This window comes from Entelurus aequoreus, linkage group LG15, assembly GCF_033978785.1.
Source record: "Entelurus aequoreus isolate RoL-2023_Sb linkage group LG15, RoL_Eaeq_v1.1, whole genome shotgun sequence".
Lineage (NCBI taxonomy): Eukaryota > Metazoa > Chordata > Actinopteri > Syngnathiformes > Syngnathidae > Entelurus > Entelurus aequoreus.
Window position 1 is genome coordinate 19,371,108 of NC_084745.1, and position 20,446 is coordinate 19,391,553.

At 39.6% G+C, this 20,446-nt stretch overlaps 1 protein-coding gene and 1 long non-coding RNA gene across 4 annotated transcripts in view; both read right to left on the reverse strand.

Annotated features, from left to right (window-relative positions):
- The window catches only part of LOC133629912 (RNA-binding Raly-like protein), a 201,622-nt gene that overhangs the window by 57,101 nt on the left and 124,075 nt on the right, over nt 1-20,446 (reverse strand). The window lies entirely within an intron of this gene.
- On the reverse strand, nt 4,549-13,924 carry LOC133629914 (uncharacterized). Its single transcript, XR_009821163.1, has 2 exons — nt 13,774-13,924; nt 4,549-4,956 (listed from the first exon to the last, which is right to left on the reverse strand). It is a non-coding gene; the product is annotated as an uncharacterized LOC133629914 (long non-coding RNA).

Genomic DNA, 20,446 nt, shown 5'->3' on the forward strand with positions numbered 1-20,446 from the left:
CTGGCGTAGGTGGAGCGCTAATGTTTTTATCATAGTTCTGTGAGGTTTCAGGCACAACACTGGTTGCTAAGTTGCTAAATTAGCCTTAGCGTCATTAGCAACAGCATTGTTAAGCCTTACCAGGCTGAGAATTTTTAACCGTGTAGTTACATGTACATGGTTTAATAGTATTGTTGATCTTCTGTCTATCCTTCCAGTCAGGGATTTATTTATTTTGTTTCTATCTTCATTTGAGAACGATGCTATCACGTTAGCTCAGTAGCAAAGTGTGTCTCCGATGTATTGTCGTGGAGATAAAAGTCACTTTAAATGTCCATTTCGCGTGCTCGACTCTCATTTTCAAGAGGCTTTGCGAAGGGCTGGTGGTGTGCTAATACCTAAAGAAAAGAATGCATCGGAAATCAGCCAGTTCAGACCAATCTGTCTTCTCAATGTTGAGGGGAAAATCTTTTTCAGCGTGGTGTCTCAGAGGCTGTCCACATACCTGGTAAAGAACAAATACATTGATACATCTGTACAGAAAGCTGGAATTCCAGGATTCTCTGGCTGCCTAGAACATACAAGCATGATCTGGCATCAGATCCAAGCAGCCAAGAAGGATAAGAGAGACCTTCATGTAACCTTCCTCGACCTGGCCAATGCATTTGGCTCAGTTCCCCATGAACTTCTCTGGGAATCTTTTAGCTTCTTCCTTGTACCAGAACCCATCACCACACTGGTCAAGAACTACTTCCAAGACCTGCAGCTGTGCTTCACAACAGCCAACTTTACTACAACATGGCAGCGCTTGGAAGTAGGCATCATGGCAGGCTGCACAGTTTCACCCCTGATTTTCACAATGGCCATGGAAGTCATCATGAGGGCCTCAAGGTGGGTGGTGGGTGGTGAACGAACCAGGGCTGGGCTCCGTCTTCCACCTATCAGGGCTTACATGGACGACATGACAACACTAACCACTACTGCAGCATGCATTAAGCGTCTACTTGGAAAGCTGCAGGAGAACATCGAGTGGGCCCGAATGAAATTCAAGCCTAGTAAATCTCGAAGCATCTCCATAATCAAGGGGGTGCTGAGAGATACAAGGTTCTACATCGGCAAAGACCCTATTCCAACGGTGTCTGAGCAGCCTGTCAAAAGCCTGGGCAGATGGTACAATGCAAGCCTCAAGGACAAACAACAAATAGAACAACTAAGGCAAGAGATCGCGAAGAGCCTGGATAACATAGACAAGACTCTACTGCCAGGGAAACTGAAGCTTTGGTGCCTACAATTTGGACTCCTCCCCTGGACAATGTGGCCACTCACTGTGTATGAAGTTCCAGTAACCACTGTGGAGAAGAAGGAGCGAACCATCACTTCATATGCAAAAAAGTGGCTTGGCATTCCACAATGTCTAAGTAACATCGGCCTCTACGGCAAAGGGATCCTGGAGCTACCTCTCACTAGTCTAACTGAGGAATACAAGTGTTCTAAAGTTAGACTCCAGATGACACTGAAGGACTCCAGAGACAAGACCAATAGCACTGTTGCACCGGCCCTAGTAACTGGGCGGAAGTGGACACCATCCGATGCGGTGCAGCAAGCTACAGCAGCCCTGAGGCACAGAGACATCGTGGGAAAGGTCCAACAGGGAAGAGGAGGCTTTGGCCTGACTGCAAGAGAACCATCCTGGAAAAATGCTACAACATCAGAGCGGAGGACGCTGGTGGTGGAGGAGGTGCGTCGCCAGGAGGAGATCTTAAGGAGTGCGAAGGCTGTCTCTCTCGCCAAACAGGGGCAATGGATGCAGTGGGAAGGAGTGGAGAGGAGAAAGATAAGCTGGAAGGAGCTACGGCAGATGGAAGCAAGTAAAATCAGCTTTATCATCAGAGCAACGTATGATGTGCTCCCATCACCAAAGAATCTCCATCAGTGGTATGGCGAGGATCCAATCTGTGCCCTCTGCCCAACTCCAGCAACCCTCAGACACATCATGATAGGATGTAAGACGAGCCTCACGCAGGGGAGATACACCTGGCGACACAACCAGGTCCTCAAGAGCTTGGCATCAGCCCTGGAGAGCATGCGTGGTGCCGTCAACTCCTTGCCACCAAGAGTATCCAATCCCATGAAGACAACAATGTTTGTCCGAGAGGGCGGGAAAACACCCAAACAGCTTTCCACCAAACCAGAAGCAGGACACCTATACAGGGCCCGCGACTGGAAGATGCTGGCAGACATCGGCAAACAACTGGTTTTCCCACCTGAGATTGCTTCTACCAACCTCAGGCCAGACTTGGTGCTCTGGTCCCCTTCGGTGAAGACTGCTTACGTCATAGAGCTCACAGTCCCATGGGAGAACTCTGTGGAGGAGACCTATGAACGTAAGAAGCTGCGCTACTCAGAGCTAGCAGAAGAAGCGAGGCAGCGTGGCTGGAACACCAAAGTCTATCCAGTTGAAGTGGGATGCAGAGGATTTGGGGCGTCGTCTACCATCAGACTGCTGAGGGAACTCGGCAGCCACGGTCAGGCCCTGCGGAGGACCATCAGAGCAGTCTCAGAGGCAGCCGAAAGAAGCAGCCAGTGGATTTGGCTCAAGCGGAAGGACCCCAGTTGGGCCCCAAAAACAGCAGTATAACAGGGTGAATTTCAGGAACAGTTGAGCACGGGACACAAGCTGAGGACTGATCATCCTTCGGCGGGCCACCTTTGTGGAGGGTGTATAGTGTTTGAAGGCCGAAACACCCAATGATGCAAGGGCACACTACTGAAGATGTGTCGCTTGTCCAATTGTCCTGGAATTTAACCCTGACCAAGTCTCATATCCCATACAACTCACAAGAACACCCCACCCCCCAACGTTGTCTGTCTACCACTCTCAACAACAAGGACATCTCGAGTGAGTACTCTCCACATTTGGCACAAGGGACTGTTCAACATCTCGTCCTGTGTTTTTTTATTTCATTCTTTGGTCCATATCGCCCAACCCTATTACATACACCCGCACGCACGCACACACACGCACACACACACACACACACACACACACATTTAATGCCACCCTCTTGTCCCCGCAGCTTCACCTTCTGTCTTCTTTTTTTCTTATTCTTTTTATCCCCTCCTAGTGTACCAGACAGTAAATATATCCACACATTTAATACAGTCAATACAAATAAGGCAACACGAGAAGTGTCTCACACTTGTCTTATGTAAAATAAATCTGTACAACAGATATTGACATCTACATTATATATACACTTGTACACACACACACACACACACACACACACACACACACACACACACACACACACACACACACACACACACACACACACACACACACACACACACACACACACACACACACACACACACACACACACACACACACACACACACACACATTATTATCTTAGCACGTCCCGTGGGCAGGATGGTGGACGCCTGATCAGTTTGGGGACTGCTGGTATATACCTACAATAAACATGTCTAAAATGAATGCCATGTGGTTCCCTGGGCTGGAAAGCTTTGTGATTCCTCTGAACTTTTATGCTGACCTCCTCATATTTATCTTACTATAGCTCGACAGTACCTTTGTAGCTAAAATATAATAGCCAAGATTTCAATTATTTAATGAACCGAAAAAAGAGAAAGTGTATGCATCCGACACCGAGAATGATCCTTCCTGTGTGTGGAAAAATAAATGAAATAGGATGGATTTTGCTATTTTTGCAGATGTTACCAGGCTGGCGAAGTTACCACATTCTTTCAACATTTATGCTGACGTGCTCATATTTATCACATAGCTCCAAGCTAAGGCTCCATTATTTTAATTAACTGAAAAAACAGCAAGTGTCTGCACCCAATTACTAACTCAGGGGCATCAAACTTGTTTTCATTATGGCTGCCCTCAGAGAGGCGCTTGTAACAATAAATATACTGTATATGAATTGTAAATGTATAAACTGCATCATATTTATTATATTTTTTACCAATGGATAACTTGCTTTGAAATCATAAGTCAAGATGACAAACAGATATTTTGGTTAGGAGTGTCCAGATTCAGTACTGATATGGAATATTGGTCAGATACAGTATCAGCAAAAAAACCCAGCATGGCCTTGCACGTAAAGTTTCCAACATAAACTTTGATACAAGCAGTCCTGCAGTAGGTTAACAGCTAAACATCCTCCAATAAGCACACATGGTTGGAGTTTTCTTGTATTTTAGTGAAGTCATTTACAAAAGATAAAAAGGTAGGATGTAAGCTAATTGGAGCGAGCAGCTACACAACAGCTAAGCAGACAATAGCACACAAGCTATACATATGTAATAAGTGTCCTATACAATATTGCAGTCTAAAACACCACATTTGTCAATCTAGACAAGTATCTTTAAGTAATTTCACTTGGTCAAACCTTTTTCAAACATATCACACTATAAAATAAGTAAAGTATTTACTATGATTCCTGCTGATATTGTATCGGTTTAATATCGGAATCGGCCAATACCTAAAGCTGCAATATCGGTGTCATATTGGAAGTGATAAAGTTGCACCAGGACACCTTCTAATTTAGATATTTATTTTTGATCAATCCAAGTACATAGTAAAATAGGTAATTTGAAAAAAAACAACAATGGGAATGGATGGGCCGAAGAGTAACCCTTTAACTACCAGGCTATTAAACCAGCGCCTAGCAACACAAAAACTCTTAGAGTTCAGCAGCCATTTTCTAATGTGTGATGACAGCGAGCATCATGGCATAATAAAAAGTGGAGCGTCTGCAAACACTGGAGTGAGACTTTCAGCCTGCCTCTGTAGCCACGCTGGATCAGCTCGTAATCCTCGGCCCCTTCAGGCACCCGGCGGTGCAGATAAAGCTCGCTTTGAGATCGCGTCCCTTTGGTGCATCATCACGCACCAGGGAACATGGCCGCACATCGAACAGCGGGAAATTTCAGCGCAAAAGGAGCCTGTCGGCAAGAAAAATATCAGGAGATACGAATATTCATCGACGGTGTGTCACAAACACAATACGTGGGAAGGCTGCTAATTGCATTTAGTGCATTTTTGAGGGCGTGCCATCACAACAGAGGGCACCAAAAAGTTGTTTTCTTGGTACCCATCACAACTTTTGACAATGAAAACATGCAAAAATCCTATTCATTACTGCTTAGAAGTAATGTGTATTTTTTAGCATTTGCGTCCTATGACAATAAGTGACACCCCATGCCAACAGGGGGCAGTAGTAGTCTGTTAGCATCAGTCATTTAGCTACCTTAGTAACTAATATCAATCACAACACTGTATTGTTAGTTTCTGTAGAGCCTAAAACAGTGAAGGGCTCCTGTCATATAGAGCAGTGGTCCCCAACCTTTTTGTAGCTGCGGACCGGTCAATGCTTGAAATTTTGTCCCAAGGCAATTTTTTTTTTTTTGGTCATAAAGAAATACAATCATGTGTGCTTACGGACTGTATCCCTGCAGACTCTATTGATCTATATTGATATATAATATATATATATTGTGTTTTTTATGTTGATTTAATAAATAAAAAAAAATATATATATATTTTTATTTTTATTTCTTGTGCGGCCCGGTACCAATCGGTCCATGGACCGGTACCGGGCCGCGGCCCGGTGGTTGGGGACCACTGATATACCATAAACAATGGTATGTAGCAGTGATTAATACTGGTCATTATGGTGGTACTTGGAGATCCAAGTTTTTTTCTGAGGTGGTACTTGGTGAAAATGTTTTGAGAACCACTGGTATATAGAATATACTATAAACCTTAAACAACGGTATATGGAATATACCATTAACCTGAAACAGGCCCAGAGCTCCCACTAATTCAGCATTGTGGTGAGTTTCTTTTTTTCGTGCACTTGTTTTTACTGTGTTTATCTGCCACACGTTCAAGGCTGGTCCGTAAAAATAATGCCTACATTAAACACGACCCAACAAAAAAGGTTTTTTGACTGGCGCATTTTTGAAGCTGATTCCTAGAGCACTGTGGTCATATACAAAATCTTTAAGTAGTGTTGTTGCAAGTGATTCCTTAAAGACAGCTCAGTCATTTTAACTTTTTACTTTCAACACCTTGAAAAGTGTTAATTAAAACTACAGCTAAGATGCACGCTACAGTCCAACAATCCACAGTACTTATGTAACAGAGTTAAAATACACCTTTGTTATGTATTATATTTTGTTTGTGAATTTTATCTTTAAATAGTTTTATTTTCTGCTCGCCTGTGAAAAGGATGGTTTGATGTCTTTTTGTCCCTCCTGAGCCCCTGTAGTCATCCAGGGTTGTGTAGCCCCTCCCTTCTTCCCCTCACAGAGAAGATTTACATGGCTGAGGGTGAGTCTCGGTCGGGCGATCCCACCGACATTTTTGTTTGTTTTTCGGTGGAAATTTGGTCTTTAATTAATGAATGTGTGTACCAATGTGAATATGTTTACCTGTGTTGTTCCCTAGTTTTAAGTTCGGATTCCAGGTAATATTTTACATTGCTAATATTGGCGCCAACCGGCTGCTCTTTGTTACACAAGACTGGTTCGGTGTGTGTGTGTGTGCGTGCATGCGTGTGCTTACCTGCGTAGGTAACGAGTGTTATTCTGTGTGTTTCGGCGTAAGCCAAAGAAAGACGGGATACCGACATTGTCTGATTGTCGCCCGCAGGTTTGTGGTTTTATTTTATATTCTAAGGTTTTAACTAAAGCAAATGCTGCATGTTTTGTTCTGCCACGGAATGGTGCTTTGAATCCATCCATTGAATGTACATTGATTATTTTACAGACCATTTGTATCTGTCATTTTCATTGTAAAGTTTTAAAAGATGTATATGAGAACAGAAAAGTTTTACATGGCTGAGGGCGTAAGCCACAGAATGACGGGATACCAACATTGTCTGATTGTCGCCCGCAGGTTGGAAGGAAAATAAATAAAGCTGAGAACAGTGGAAAAAGTCTCATCATTGTTACAGAGCAGTTACACTTACTGTATTAACACTTTGTAGGGAGCAACATACCTCAATGACCAATAGACCATAAACTATACATACTGCCATCTAACGTCTTGGACTTGCAACTGCAATTCAGTATCATACCTGTGATAATGAAACAAGAGATAACAACTGGACAGCAGTTATTATAATCAGCTCATTTTTAAATGTTGCAAATACCATTTTTTATTTTATCATCAACAACAATAAATATTTATCATCCATCCATCCATTTTCTACCGCTTATCCCCTTCGGGGTCGCTGGAGCCTATCTCAGCTACAATCGGGCGGAAGGCGGGGTACACCCTGGATAAGTTGCCACCTCATCGCAGGGCCAACACAAATAGACAGACAACATTCACACTCACATTCACACACTAGGGCCAATTTTAGTGTTGCCAATCAACCTATCCTCAGGTGCATGTCCAAACAAATGTACCCATGCCTAGTTATAATGAGGATCTTTGACTGGCAGTCTGTCATATTGAGGATCTTTGTTATTTGGTGCTTATGTTTCATGACTTAATCGATTATTTTACTACAGTAAAAGCTTCAAGATACAACAGTGTTGCTTTGACAATACACACAAAATAATTGTGAATGCCTATCATGTTAAAATAAAACATTTCAGTGACTTAATGACTATGATGTGCTGTGACGTGATTACCATAACATCAGACGATCGAGTCATCTTTGCATGATTGACAGGCTAAACAAACAATCGTACATAGAATATACTATCAACCTGAAACAAGCCCAGGGCTCCCACTATTTCAGTATTATGGTGAGATTGTTTTTCATGCACTTGTTTTTGCTGTGTTTATCTGCCACACGTACAAAGCTGGTCCGTAAAAATAATGCCTACATTAAACACACCCCAACAAAAAAAGTTGGGGACCCCTAATATAGAGGATTTTTGATCGGATTCCTAGAGCACTGTGGTCATATGGAACATCTTTATGTGGTGTTTTTGCAAGTGATTCCTAAAAGACAGCTCAGTGCACTTGTTATATTTAGGGAAGGGTACCGAATCCGATACTTTTTTGGCACCGACCAACTACCGCCGGTCTTACAGGGCAACGATTCACATAAAACCCAACGGGGCCATGTTTTAGTTCCTCTGTACCTCAGCTGCCGACTTAGAACTCTTTGAACTTTGTCACTTGGCGATCACTCCAGCAGCACCGTGAGTGGACTCTCGGTAATGTTGCAATTTTCAATACCAACAATGTAATTGGCTAAAAAAACACCCCGCCACAATGTAAGTAAAGTAAGGCTCCCTTTTTCCACGAATGAGCTAGTTTGATGCTAATATACATTGGCTTTGCGACTGACATCACAATTTTAACTTTTTACTTTCAACACCTTAAAAAGTGTTAATTAAAACTACAGCTAAGATGCACGTAACAATCCAACAATCCACAGTACTTACAGTATTAACACTTAGTAGGGGGGCAACATACCTCAATGACATACTTGCCAACCCTCCCGTTTTTAGCGGGAGAATCCCGATATTCAGCGCCTCTCCCGACAACCTCCCGGCAGAGATTTTCTCCCGACAAACTCCCGGTATTCAGCCGGAGCTGGAGGCCACGCCCCCTCCAGCTCAATGCGGACCCGAGACTGAGTGGGGACAGCCTGTTCTCACGTCCGCTTTCCCACAAAATAAACAGCTTGCCTGCCCAAAGACGTCATAACATCTAGGGCTTTTATAGAGTGCACAACTGCGCACACAACAAGGAGACGAAGCAGAAGAACGAGGAAATTACAGACATGGCGGCCGAAATGATATACTCATCATAAACGGAGAAGTTAAACAGGACAATACTGCCATCTAATGGATAGCCACTGGAACACTGAAATTCAAGTATTTTTTTTTTTTTCTATGTAAATAAAATAAAATAAAAAATATATATATAGCTAGAATTCACTGAAAGTCAAGTATTTCATACATATATACAGGTAAAAGCCAGTAAATTAGAATATTTTGAAAAACTTGATTTATTTCAGTAATTGCATTCAAAAGGTGTAACTTGTACATTACATTTATTCATTGCACACAGACTGATGCATTCAAATGTTTATTTCATTTAATTTTGATGATTTGAAGTGGCAACAAATGAAAATCCAAAATCATCCAAAACCATCTTCATAGAGCAGGTCAGCAGCAGGAAGCATGAAGTGCTCTAAAACTTGCTGGTAGACGGCTGCGTTGACCCTGGATCTCAGGAAACAGAGTGGACCGACACCAGCAGATGACATGGCACCCCAAACCATCACTGATGGTGGAAACTTTACACTAGACTTCAGGCAACGTGGATCCTGTGCCTCTCCTGTCTTCCTCCAGACTCTGGGACCTCGATTTCCAAAGGAAATGCAAAATTTGCTTTCGTCAGAAAACATGACTTTGGACCACTAAGCAGCAGTCCAGTTCTTTTTTCCAGGGTCAACGCAGCCGTCTACCAGCAAGTTTTAGAGCACTTCATGCTTCCTGCTGCTGACCTGCTCTATGGAGATGGAGATTTCAAGTTCCAACAGGACTTGGCGCCTGCACACAGCGCAAAATCTACCCGTGCCTGGTTTACGGACCATGGTATTTCTGTTCTAAATTGGCCCGCCAACTCCCCTGACCTTAGCCCCATAGAAAATATGTGGGGTATTGTGAAAAGGAAGATGCAGAATGCCAGACCCAAAAACGCAGAAGAGTTGAAGACCACTATCAGAGCAACCTGGGCTCTCATAACACCTGAGCAGTGCCAGAAACTCATCGACTCCATGCCACGCCGCATTAACGCAGTAATTGAGGCAAAAGGAGCTCCAACCAAGTATTGAGTATTGTACATGCTCATATTTTTCATTTTCATACTTTTCAGTTGGCCAACATTTCTAAAAATCCCTTTTTTGTATTAGCCTTAAGTAATATTCTAATTTTGTGACACACGGAATTTTGGATTTTCATTTGTTGCCACTTCAAATCATCAAAATTAAATGAAATAAACATTTGAATGCATCAGTCTGTGTGCAATGAATAAATATAATGTACAAGTTACACCTTTTGAATGCAATTACTGAAATAAATCAAGTTTTTCAAAATATTCTAATTTACTGGCTTTTACCTGTATACATATATATGTACATATATATATACATATATGTATACATATATGTATATATATATATATATATATATATATATATATATATATATATATATATATATATATATATATATATATATATATGTATGTATGTATATATATATATATATACATACATACATACATATATACATATATATATATATATATACATACATACATACATACATACATACATACATACATACATACATACATACATACATACATACATACATACATACATACATACATATATATATATATATATATATATATATATATATATATATATGAAATACTCGAGTTGGTGAATTCTAGGTGTAAATAACCACGCCCCCCGCCCCCAAACAACCCCCCCCCCACCTCCCGATATTGGAGGTCTCAAGGTTGGCAAGTATGCTCAATGACCAATTGACCATAAACTATACATACTGCCATCTAACGTCTTGGACTTGCAACTGCAATTCAGTATCATACCTGTGATAATGAAACAAGATATAACAACTTGACAGCAGTTATTATAATCAGCTCATTTTAAAATGTTGCAAATAAACATTTTTATTTTATCATCAACAACAATAAATATTTATCAATACAAACAAATGTACCGGTTGAATACCGGTACCGATTTGGTTCAAATGTGAACTGTACCCATGCCTAGTTATAATGAGGATCTTTGACTTGCAATTCAACAGTGGGTCCTTAAAGGCCTACTGAAATGAATTTTTTTATTTAAACGGGAATAGCAGATCCATTCTATGTGTCATACTTTATCATTTCGCGATATTGCCATATTTTTGCTGAAAGGATTTAGTAGAGAAAATCGACGATAAAGTTCGCAACTTTTGCTCGCTGATAAAAAAAGCCTTGCCTGTACCGGAAGTAGCGTGACGTCACAGGAGGTAATATTCCTCACAATTTTCCTTTGTTTACAATGGGGCGAGAGAGATTCGGAGCGACAAAGCGACGATTACCCCATTAATTTGAGCGAGGATGAAAGATTTGTGGATGAGGAACGTTAGAGTGAAGGACTAGAGAGGCAGTGATGGACGTATCTTTTTTCGCTCTGACCGTAACTTAGGTACAAGCTGGCTCATTGGATTCCACACTCTCTCCTTTTTCTATTGTGGATCACGGATTTGTATTTTAAACCACCTCGGATACTATATCCTCTTGAAAATGAGAGTCGAGCACGCAAAATGGATATTCAAAGTGACTTTGTTCTCCACGACAATACATCGGTGACACACTTAGCTACTGAGCTAACGTGATAGCATCGGTCTCAAATGAAGATAGAAACAAAATAAATAAATCCCTGACTGGAAGGATAGACAGAAGATCAACAATACTATTAAACCATGGACATGTAACTACACGGTTACATCAACAGCCGTGCTCACCTGCGTTCCAGCGATCGACGGCGCGACGAAGGACACCCATCATCGACGAAGCTCTGTAGCATGAGCTAACGTGATAGCATCTGTCTCAAATGCAGATAGTAACAAAATAAATAAATCCCTGACTGGAAGGATAGACAGAAGATCAACAATACTATTAAACCATGTACACGTAACTACACGGTTAAAAATTCTCAGCCTGGTAAAGCTTAACAATGCTGTTGCTAACGACACTAAGGATAATTTAGCAACTTAGCAACCGGACCTCACAGAACTATGATAAAAACATTAGCGCTCCACCTACGCCAGCCAGCCCTCATCTTCCCATCAACAGCCGTGCTCACCTGCGTTCCAGCGATCGACGGCGCGACGAAGGACTTCATCCGTGGGTTTGGCGGCTAGCATCGGCTAGGCGTCTGCTAAGTAAGTAGTCCTTGTTGTGTTGCTGTAAGTATTGTACTTAGCCGCTAATACACCGATCGATCCCACCTACAACGTTCTTCTTTGCAGCCTCCATTGTTCATTAAACAAATTGCAAAAGATTCACCAACACAGATGTCCAGAATACTGTGGAATTATGAAATGAAAACAGAGCTTTTTCTACGGGCTCCGAATACTTCCCTTGCCCTCGTGACATCACACGCATACGTCAGCATAATAAAACGTTTTTAACCGGAAGTGTGGCGGGAAATTTAAAATCGCACTTTATAAGTTAACCCGGCCGTATTGGCATGTGTTGCAATGTTAAGATTTCATCATTGATATATAAACTATCAGACTGCGTGGTTGGTAGTAGTGGGTTTCAGTAGGCCTTTAAAAAGCAACGGCTTCTGTCATATTGAGGATCTTTGAAACGGCCTTCTTTCATCTCCGTAATATCTCAAAAATTAGTTCCATTTTGTTCACTAGCGACGCTGAGATCATTATTTATGCGTTCGTTACATTGCGTCTCAAATTACTGTAACGTGTTATTTTCAGGCCTCCCTATGTCTAGCATTAAAAGATTACAGTTGGTACAAAATGCGGCTGCTAGACTTTTGACAAGAACAAGAAAGTTTGATCATATTACGCCTATACTGTATATACCTATATACATACATATATACCTGTATATATACCTATACTGGCTCGCCTGCACTGGATTCCTGTGCACTTAAGATGCGACTTAAAGGTTTTACTACTTACGTATATAAATACTACACGGTCTAGCTCCATCCTATCTTGCTGATTGTATTTTCCCATATGTCCCGGCAAGAAATCTGCGTTCAAAGAACTCTGGCTTATTAGTGATTCCCAGAGCCCCCAAAAAGTCTGCGGGTTATAGAGCGTTTTGTATTCGGGCTCTGGAATACCCTACCGGTAACAGTTAGAGATGCTACCTCAGTAGAAACATTGAAGTCCCATCTTAAAACTCATTTGTATACTGTAGCCCAGTGGTCCCCAACCACCGGGCCGCGGCCCGGTACCGGTCCGTGGACCGATTGGTACCCGGCCGCACAACAAATAATAAACAAATTTTTAAAAAAAAGATTTTTTTATTTTTTTCAAATCAACATAAAAAACACAATATATACATTATATATCAATATAGATCAATACAGTCTGCAGGGATACAGTCCGTAAGCACACATGATTGTATTTCTTTATGACAAAAAAAACATAACCCCCCCCCCCCACCCCGGTCCGTGGGACAAATTTTCAAGCATTGACCGGTCCGCAGCTACAAAAAGGTTGGGGACCACTGCTCTAGCCTTTAAATACACCCCCGTTTAGACCAGTTGATCTGCCCCCCTCTCCTTCTGCGGTCCCCTCCAAGGTTTCTCATTGTAGCCCATTGGGTTGAGTTTTTACTTGCCCTGATGTGGGACCTGAGCCGTGGATGTCGTTGTGGCTTGTGCAGCCCTTTGAGACACTCGTGATTTAAGGCTACATAAATAAACTTTGCTAGATTTGATATACGGTGCTTATGTTTCATGACTTAATTGCTAATTTTACGACAGTAAAAGTTTCAAGATACATCAACGTTGCTTTCACAATACACACAAAATAATTGTGAATTCCCTATCATGTTAAAAAAAACATTTCGGTGACTAAATGACTATAATGTGCTGTGACGTCATTAACATAACATCCGACGGTCGAGTCGTCTTTGGATGATTGACAGGCTCAACACTGAAAAGCGCGGCATCTTCAAACAAAACGCCACGCAAACATAAACACATGGAAACAGTCGGCGCATAAACTTACAGCGATTGTGGCGACGCTTGCCCTTGTACATGGTCATCATACTGAAGTAAGTCGGTGCCGCTCGGAGGAGAAGACAGAAGGAGACTTCCTGACTGGAAAGAAATGAGCTCTGACGGAGACCAACTACCGCCGCTTCTTTTTGGACCGTACCAAGTTCGGATGGAAGAGGGGTGTGCTCGTCTCAATTTATGTACATTAAGGGCGAGTATTGGATTATGAACAAAAACAAAATATACACATGTCAGTAATTTTATTCGTAAACATATACTAAATAGTATAAAGGCAAAATATCTTTTTTTTTTTTTTTTGCGGAATACACCATAGAAACAACAACTAGCCTGAACGTTTACAATACAATTTCCACAATAGCTGTTAAAACGTTTAAAAATAAATCAGTGGTATTACAGACTAATGACAAATAGACCATAATATGTATTGTTAAAACACTTAAGAGACTAAAAGTGTGTTTCTAAACATGCTAGTTAATACATATCAAACTGTACATGCTAGCATAGCTATTCAATCCATCCATCCATTTTCTACCGCTTGTCCCTTTCGGAGTTGCAGGGGGTGCTGGAGCCTATCTCAGCTGCATTCGGGCGGAAGGCGGGGTACACCCTGGACAAGTCGCCACCTCATCGCAGAATTCAATCAATCAATCAAGCAAAGTTTATTTATATAGCCCTAAATCACAAGTGTCTCAAAGGGCTGCACAAGCCACAACGACATCCTCGGCTCAGATCCCACATCAAGGCAAGGAAAAACTCAACCCAATGGGCTGCAATTGGGTTACCGGGCGACCGTAACGTATTGCTACACTGCAAGCCCGCAACCACTCCTTCCAATGTTTTTGAAGATTATTCTTACAAAAATGTCAAAAACTAACATTCTGTCCAGCTAAAAAATATATATTTTTCTATGTAAGAAAGACGATTTTGCGGAATTCGTCTATTTTTGGTCGTTATGTGCGGATCAATCTTAGAATATCGTTACCGCCAATACCAGATCTTTATGCTCTAATGATAATTCCCAAATGGTAAACTGGTATACTTTAGTTATTTGACATAATGCATATCATCAACAGGAAAACAATTTAAAGTAACTAAATCATTGAGATTTTGTCTAAATTATTTGTCCCCAAACTACGGTTCACGGGCCGGATCTGGCCTGCCAGTGTCCTAAATCCGGCCCGCGGGACGTCCCAAGTTAAAAAAAAATAAAATAAAATAAATATATATATATATATATATATATATATATATATATATATATATATATATATATATATATATATATATATATATATATATATATATATATATATATATATATATATATATATATATATATATATATATATATATATATATATATATATATATCCATCCATCCATTTTCTACCGCTTGTCCCTTTCGGGGTCGCGGGGGGTGCTGGAGCCTATCTCAGCTGCATTTGGGCGGAAGGCGGGGTACACCCTGGACAAGTCGCCACCTCATATATATATGCATATAAATGTATATATATATGTATGCATATAAATGTATATATATATATATATATATATATATATATATATATATATATATATATATATATATATATATATATATATATATATATATATGTATATTTATATATACAGCCCGGTCCCCGGCCAATTTTTTTTATCCCATTGCGGCCCCCCGAGTCAAAAAGTTTGGGGACCCCTGGTCTAAATGTAAGGCGATTGGTGGGGACTACTTTTTCTTCCGCCAAGGTAAGACACCTGATTTATGAAGGGCCATTTTTTTTAAAGACATATCAGTATGAACAGGCAATGTGAAATTACTCAATAATTCATAAAATATTTGACAGTGAAACTGTGAAAATGTGTGTATCAAATTTGAAAGAGCAGGCATAAAAGTTTATGTAACTCCAAATTAGTCAATTGGCATTTTATGCATTATAAATATACCACTGAGCAACACACAGTCTTTAGATTTTTCAAATATACAAATGTAATGTTTACAATACACAGCATGGTATATTTAGAGGTAAAATAGAGTTAAAATATACGTATCCAATTTGCTGTATTATTTTGTGGTGATCATTTGGTGTGTGTTGTTATAATAAATTATAGCTTTCTGAATTTTATGAAAGAGAAAATATAAACCACATAAAAAAGTACTATTGACTTTTTGTACGTTTTTTTAGATGACAAATAATTACAACATTGAAGATGCTTTGAAAATGATAAAGAATGTGAATTCAAGAATCTGGAGCAGCTAGGGGAAGATGATGACAATTTATTTTTATTTTTTGGAACTAACATGATATATATTTATGTGTCTGCATTATATTTTGGTTTGATATAAAGAATAACTATTATATTAATAATAAATATTATTTAGTGACCGGCTGTGTCAAATATGATGCAAATACAAAAATATATACGGAAATTGATTTTTGTAAAAAGAAAAAAAAAATGTTTAGAAGGACCAATAAAAGCTCTAATGTCAATGATTTAGTGTTTTAGGTTTTAAAGGGTTAAGAACATTTCTGGCAATTAAAGCAAGTCACTCAGTATTATACAACAGAAAGAGTATGTTATCATTTAGTTTAATTTAATAACATAACTTATTTTGTTTTGTCCTGTGATTTTATATCGTTGGAAGATGATTCCCCAAGAGTAACAACACTTGAAATACACAATTTATTCAAATTTTGCCAGACACATTAGGTATATTTGCGCAAAGTATCGAATCGTTATCACCTATATTGGCCTGAATTTTACTTGGTATCGGATCGAGAAAAAAAATCAGTGGTATCACACATCACTACATTTTACAATGTCCAGCTCATTTGTTTGCAGAATTGGAACTCAACAAGAAGACATCAATGTTTTTTTGTGCTTAATATCGTATTACATTAAAGAAAAGTGTCTAAAGTGAGGTTTGCAGGCCAAGTATGCACCAAAAAAGTCCTACATTTGTAAAAAAAAATAAAAATTGGGAGGGATTAGACTATTTTTTGCAGCATCAAGCAAATGGCTCATCAGTTCGCTGACTAAACGGGTTGCGGCAGAGAGGAAAATTAGAAGTAAACAAGAGAGTGTTTGTTAAATACTTACATCAAAACAAGCACATGCATCCAAACACTGTCTTTCGGAAAAATAGTATTTACTGTATGTGTGTATAGAACAGATGACTTTAGAAGCATTTGACTATTTTTGCAGCATCCTGCTCTTTGCTGCCTAGACAGGCAACTTGGACGTAAACAAAAAAGGTTTTGTGACTCAATAAGGGCCTACAATACCTGAATAGAGTGGGATTTCCAGCCTGGAAAAAGTTAGCGCATCAACGCGTGAAATGCTCATATTTGTCGCTCAATCTATCTAAAAAAGATTATTCCTGTATGTTAGAAAATTAGCTATGTTGACCAAAAATCCCTAAATATGATAAAGTTTCTACTTTAAATCCCTTGATTACTATCTCTCAGCCAAATGTATATTGTCTGATTATTATAAGTGACATTGGTTTTAAAATGAATATTATCCCTATGCATATAAATGCCAAGAAAGCAGCTTTATTTTACACTATTACATTACTGTTGTTGGTTTCAGTGACAACACTCATTAGTTATAATAACAGACATGATGAATTGTGCTTTGGTAACAAAAATAATGCAAAAATGAACAGCATTGAAATACAACATCCTCCCTTGAAATTGTAATTTATTATGTCTGTGTAGAAAGTAATCAAATTATTCATAATGCTGTTTAGAATGTTACAGTGAGTGCAGGTCTTTTATGGGATTATTTACAGGCTTTATTATGCTCTACTGTGTTGCATTGTTTCGCCTCCAATTAATTGCTGGGCTGCCTGGCGTGTAAAGTACAACAGCGACTCCTGCTGTCTAGATTGGAATAAAACAACCTGCAAATGTGACGTAATACATTAAAAAAAAAAAAAACTTTTTGACCCGGTCACAGTGAAATAAAAATATGGACAAACAATAATTCATGGAAACATCCCAATAATAGTTTGTGCCGAAAAATAATCAAAGCTCCTTTGTTGACTTTTAATTAAGCCTCATCATATTCTTAGATTTGTTCAGCCATGTATAAACAGGTCAGTGGCAATCTTATCATGAACACAATTTAAAATGACGATTTATTTGATGTCCTGGGAAAATAAATGTAAAATGGCTGGAACGCAGTCGCGGTGTGTAAGTCAAACAGTGGCCTCTAGTGGAGAAAGTAGATCATGCATGCTTCCAATTAAATTGATGATGGATGGATAGAAGGATAGATGGATAGAAGGATAGATGGAGTGCGAAACGATATAGCAATGTCAGTGTCTATTCCAGCAAATAGTGGGGGTTATAAATGGAATCGTGCAGGGCAAAAGAGGTTAAAAAATCCAATAGAGTGACAATGATGTCTTCTGAATGCAATAGAGCAATAAATGACTAAATCACAGGCCATGGAACCCATTTAAGGGTAGATAACTTTGAAATCATCATTTTCTGCGACTGTAATGTTTTTTGCACAGCAGAAGAAAGACCTTACTGATGCGTGTATTCTACATTATTTGCTGTAACAGGATAACAGGAAGGTTCTAGTACCCCTGGGTAGGCCAAACATGTATTCAGGTATTGATGTATGTTGTGGAAAACCATGGTAGCAGGCGTGACTCAGATGGTAGCGCGGCCGCCTCAGCAACTTGAGGGTTCCAGGTACGATTCCAGCTTCCGCCATAGTTTTGCATGTTAAGGTCCTTGGGCAAGGCACTTCACCTACCTTGCTCCCAGTGCCGCTCACACTGGTGAATGAATGTTTGGTGGTGGTCGGAGAGGTCACAGGCGCAAACTGGCAGCCACACTTTTATCGACCTTTAGGGCAGCTGTGGCGACAAATGTAGCTTACCACCATCATATGTGAATGTGGAGTGAATGAATGATGGGTTCTCAGTTCTCTGTGAGGCACTTTGATTGTCTAGAAAAGCGCCATATACAGTACAGGCCAAAAGTTTGGACATACCTTCTCATTCACTGCGTTTTCTTTATTTTCATGACTATTTACTTTGTAGATTGTCACTCAGTCATCAAAACTATGAATGAACACATGTGGAGTTATGTACTTAGCAAAAAAAGGTGAAATAACTGAAAACATGTTTTATATTGTAATTTCTTCAAAATAGCCACCCTTTGCTCTGATTACTTTTTCGCACACTCTTGGCATTCTCTTAATGATCTTCAAGAGGTAGTCACCTGAAATGGTTTTCACTTCACAGGTGTGCTTGAAGCTCATCGAGAGAATGCCAAGAGTGTGCTAAGCAGTAACCAGAGCAAAGGGTGGCTATTTTGAAGAAACTAGAATACAAAACATGTTTTCAGTTATTTCACCTTTTTTTGTTAAGTACATAACTGCACATGTGTTCATTCATACTTTGGATGCCTTCAGTGACAATCTGCAATGTATATAGTTATGAAAATAAAGAATACGTATTGAATGACGAGAAGGTGTGTCCAAACTTTTGGCCTGTACTGTAAATCTAACCTATTATTATTATTTAAAAGCCACAAATGCTACAACAATTCTTTAAATCAGGGGTGTCCAAACATTTCGACTGGGGGGCCGCATTGGGCTTCAAAAAATTGTCCGGGGGCCGAAAGTCGACTGCATGCAAAGTAACACTATATATATATATATATATATATAAATATATATATATATATATATATATATATGTATATATATATATATATATATATATATGAAGCCTATACATATGTATTAGTACATATTATAATTAAATTATATAATCAATATATAATTCATAATTATTAGAATTGGATTTACGAGTAGGTGAAAGCTCAACCTTGTTTACGTCCGTGGTGACCTCCTTAAGGTTTTTTAATCAATCAGAAATATCAGGCAGCTAAAATATGCTAAACATGGGTAAATGTGGAGAGTGTTTTGCATGTGTCCCATCATCCCTTGTAATGGGTTTCAATGAGTGTCATTTTTTAATGTTGATTGGACATTTTTTTATAATATCCACAAAGTTCAATGAGCAGGTTGTGTTATGTGTGGCCATGTTTGTTGAATTTTTGTTTTGGTGGATTTGTTTTCCCTTGCACCATGACTAGGAAAGGTTGTTTGGATTGGGCCAAAAAAAGTAAATGCTGTACACCCTGTGTTCTTGCAAGTATAATTAATGGTTGAGTAACTTTCATTGGCCACCAGACGGTGACAAAAAGGCGGCGATCAGACTGCGGGCCATTTCTATATGATATGAATACATCAACGGTTTGTAATTGGGACACCTCTGCTTTAAATGCTATCACAGTGATATTTTAAGCCCACTTCCCTACTTTAAATGGCCTTTTAAGTGTAGATTTAGCCCTTATAAACCTTGTAGGCCCTAATACAGCCCAATAGGCTTATGTTTAAAATTCTGGCTCTAGATTTCAGAGCCTTGGACGGTCAGGCTCCTTCTTACGATCCGATCGAGCCTTACACCCCTGCTCGGGCCCTGATATCTGTGGATCGGAATCTGCTGAAGGACTAGAAGGCTGTTGCTCACATGCTTTGGAACTTCCGCACTCATTGCACTCAATTGACACGTAAAACTATTTGTCCTGGATTTTGAATAGCTACTCTTGGGCTACTATGATTTTTGTGTTGTC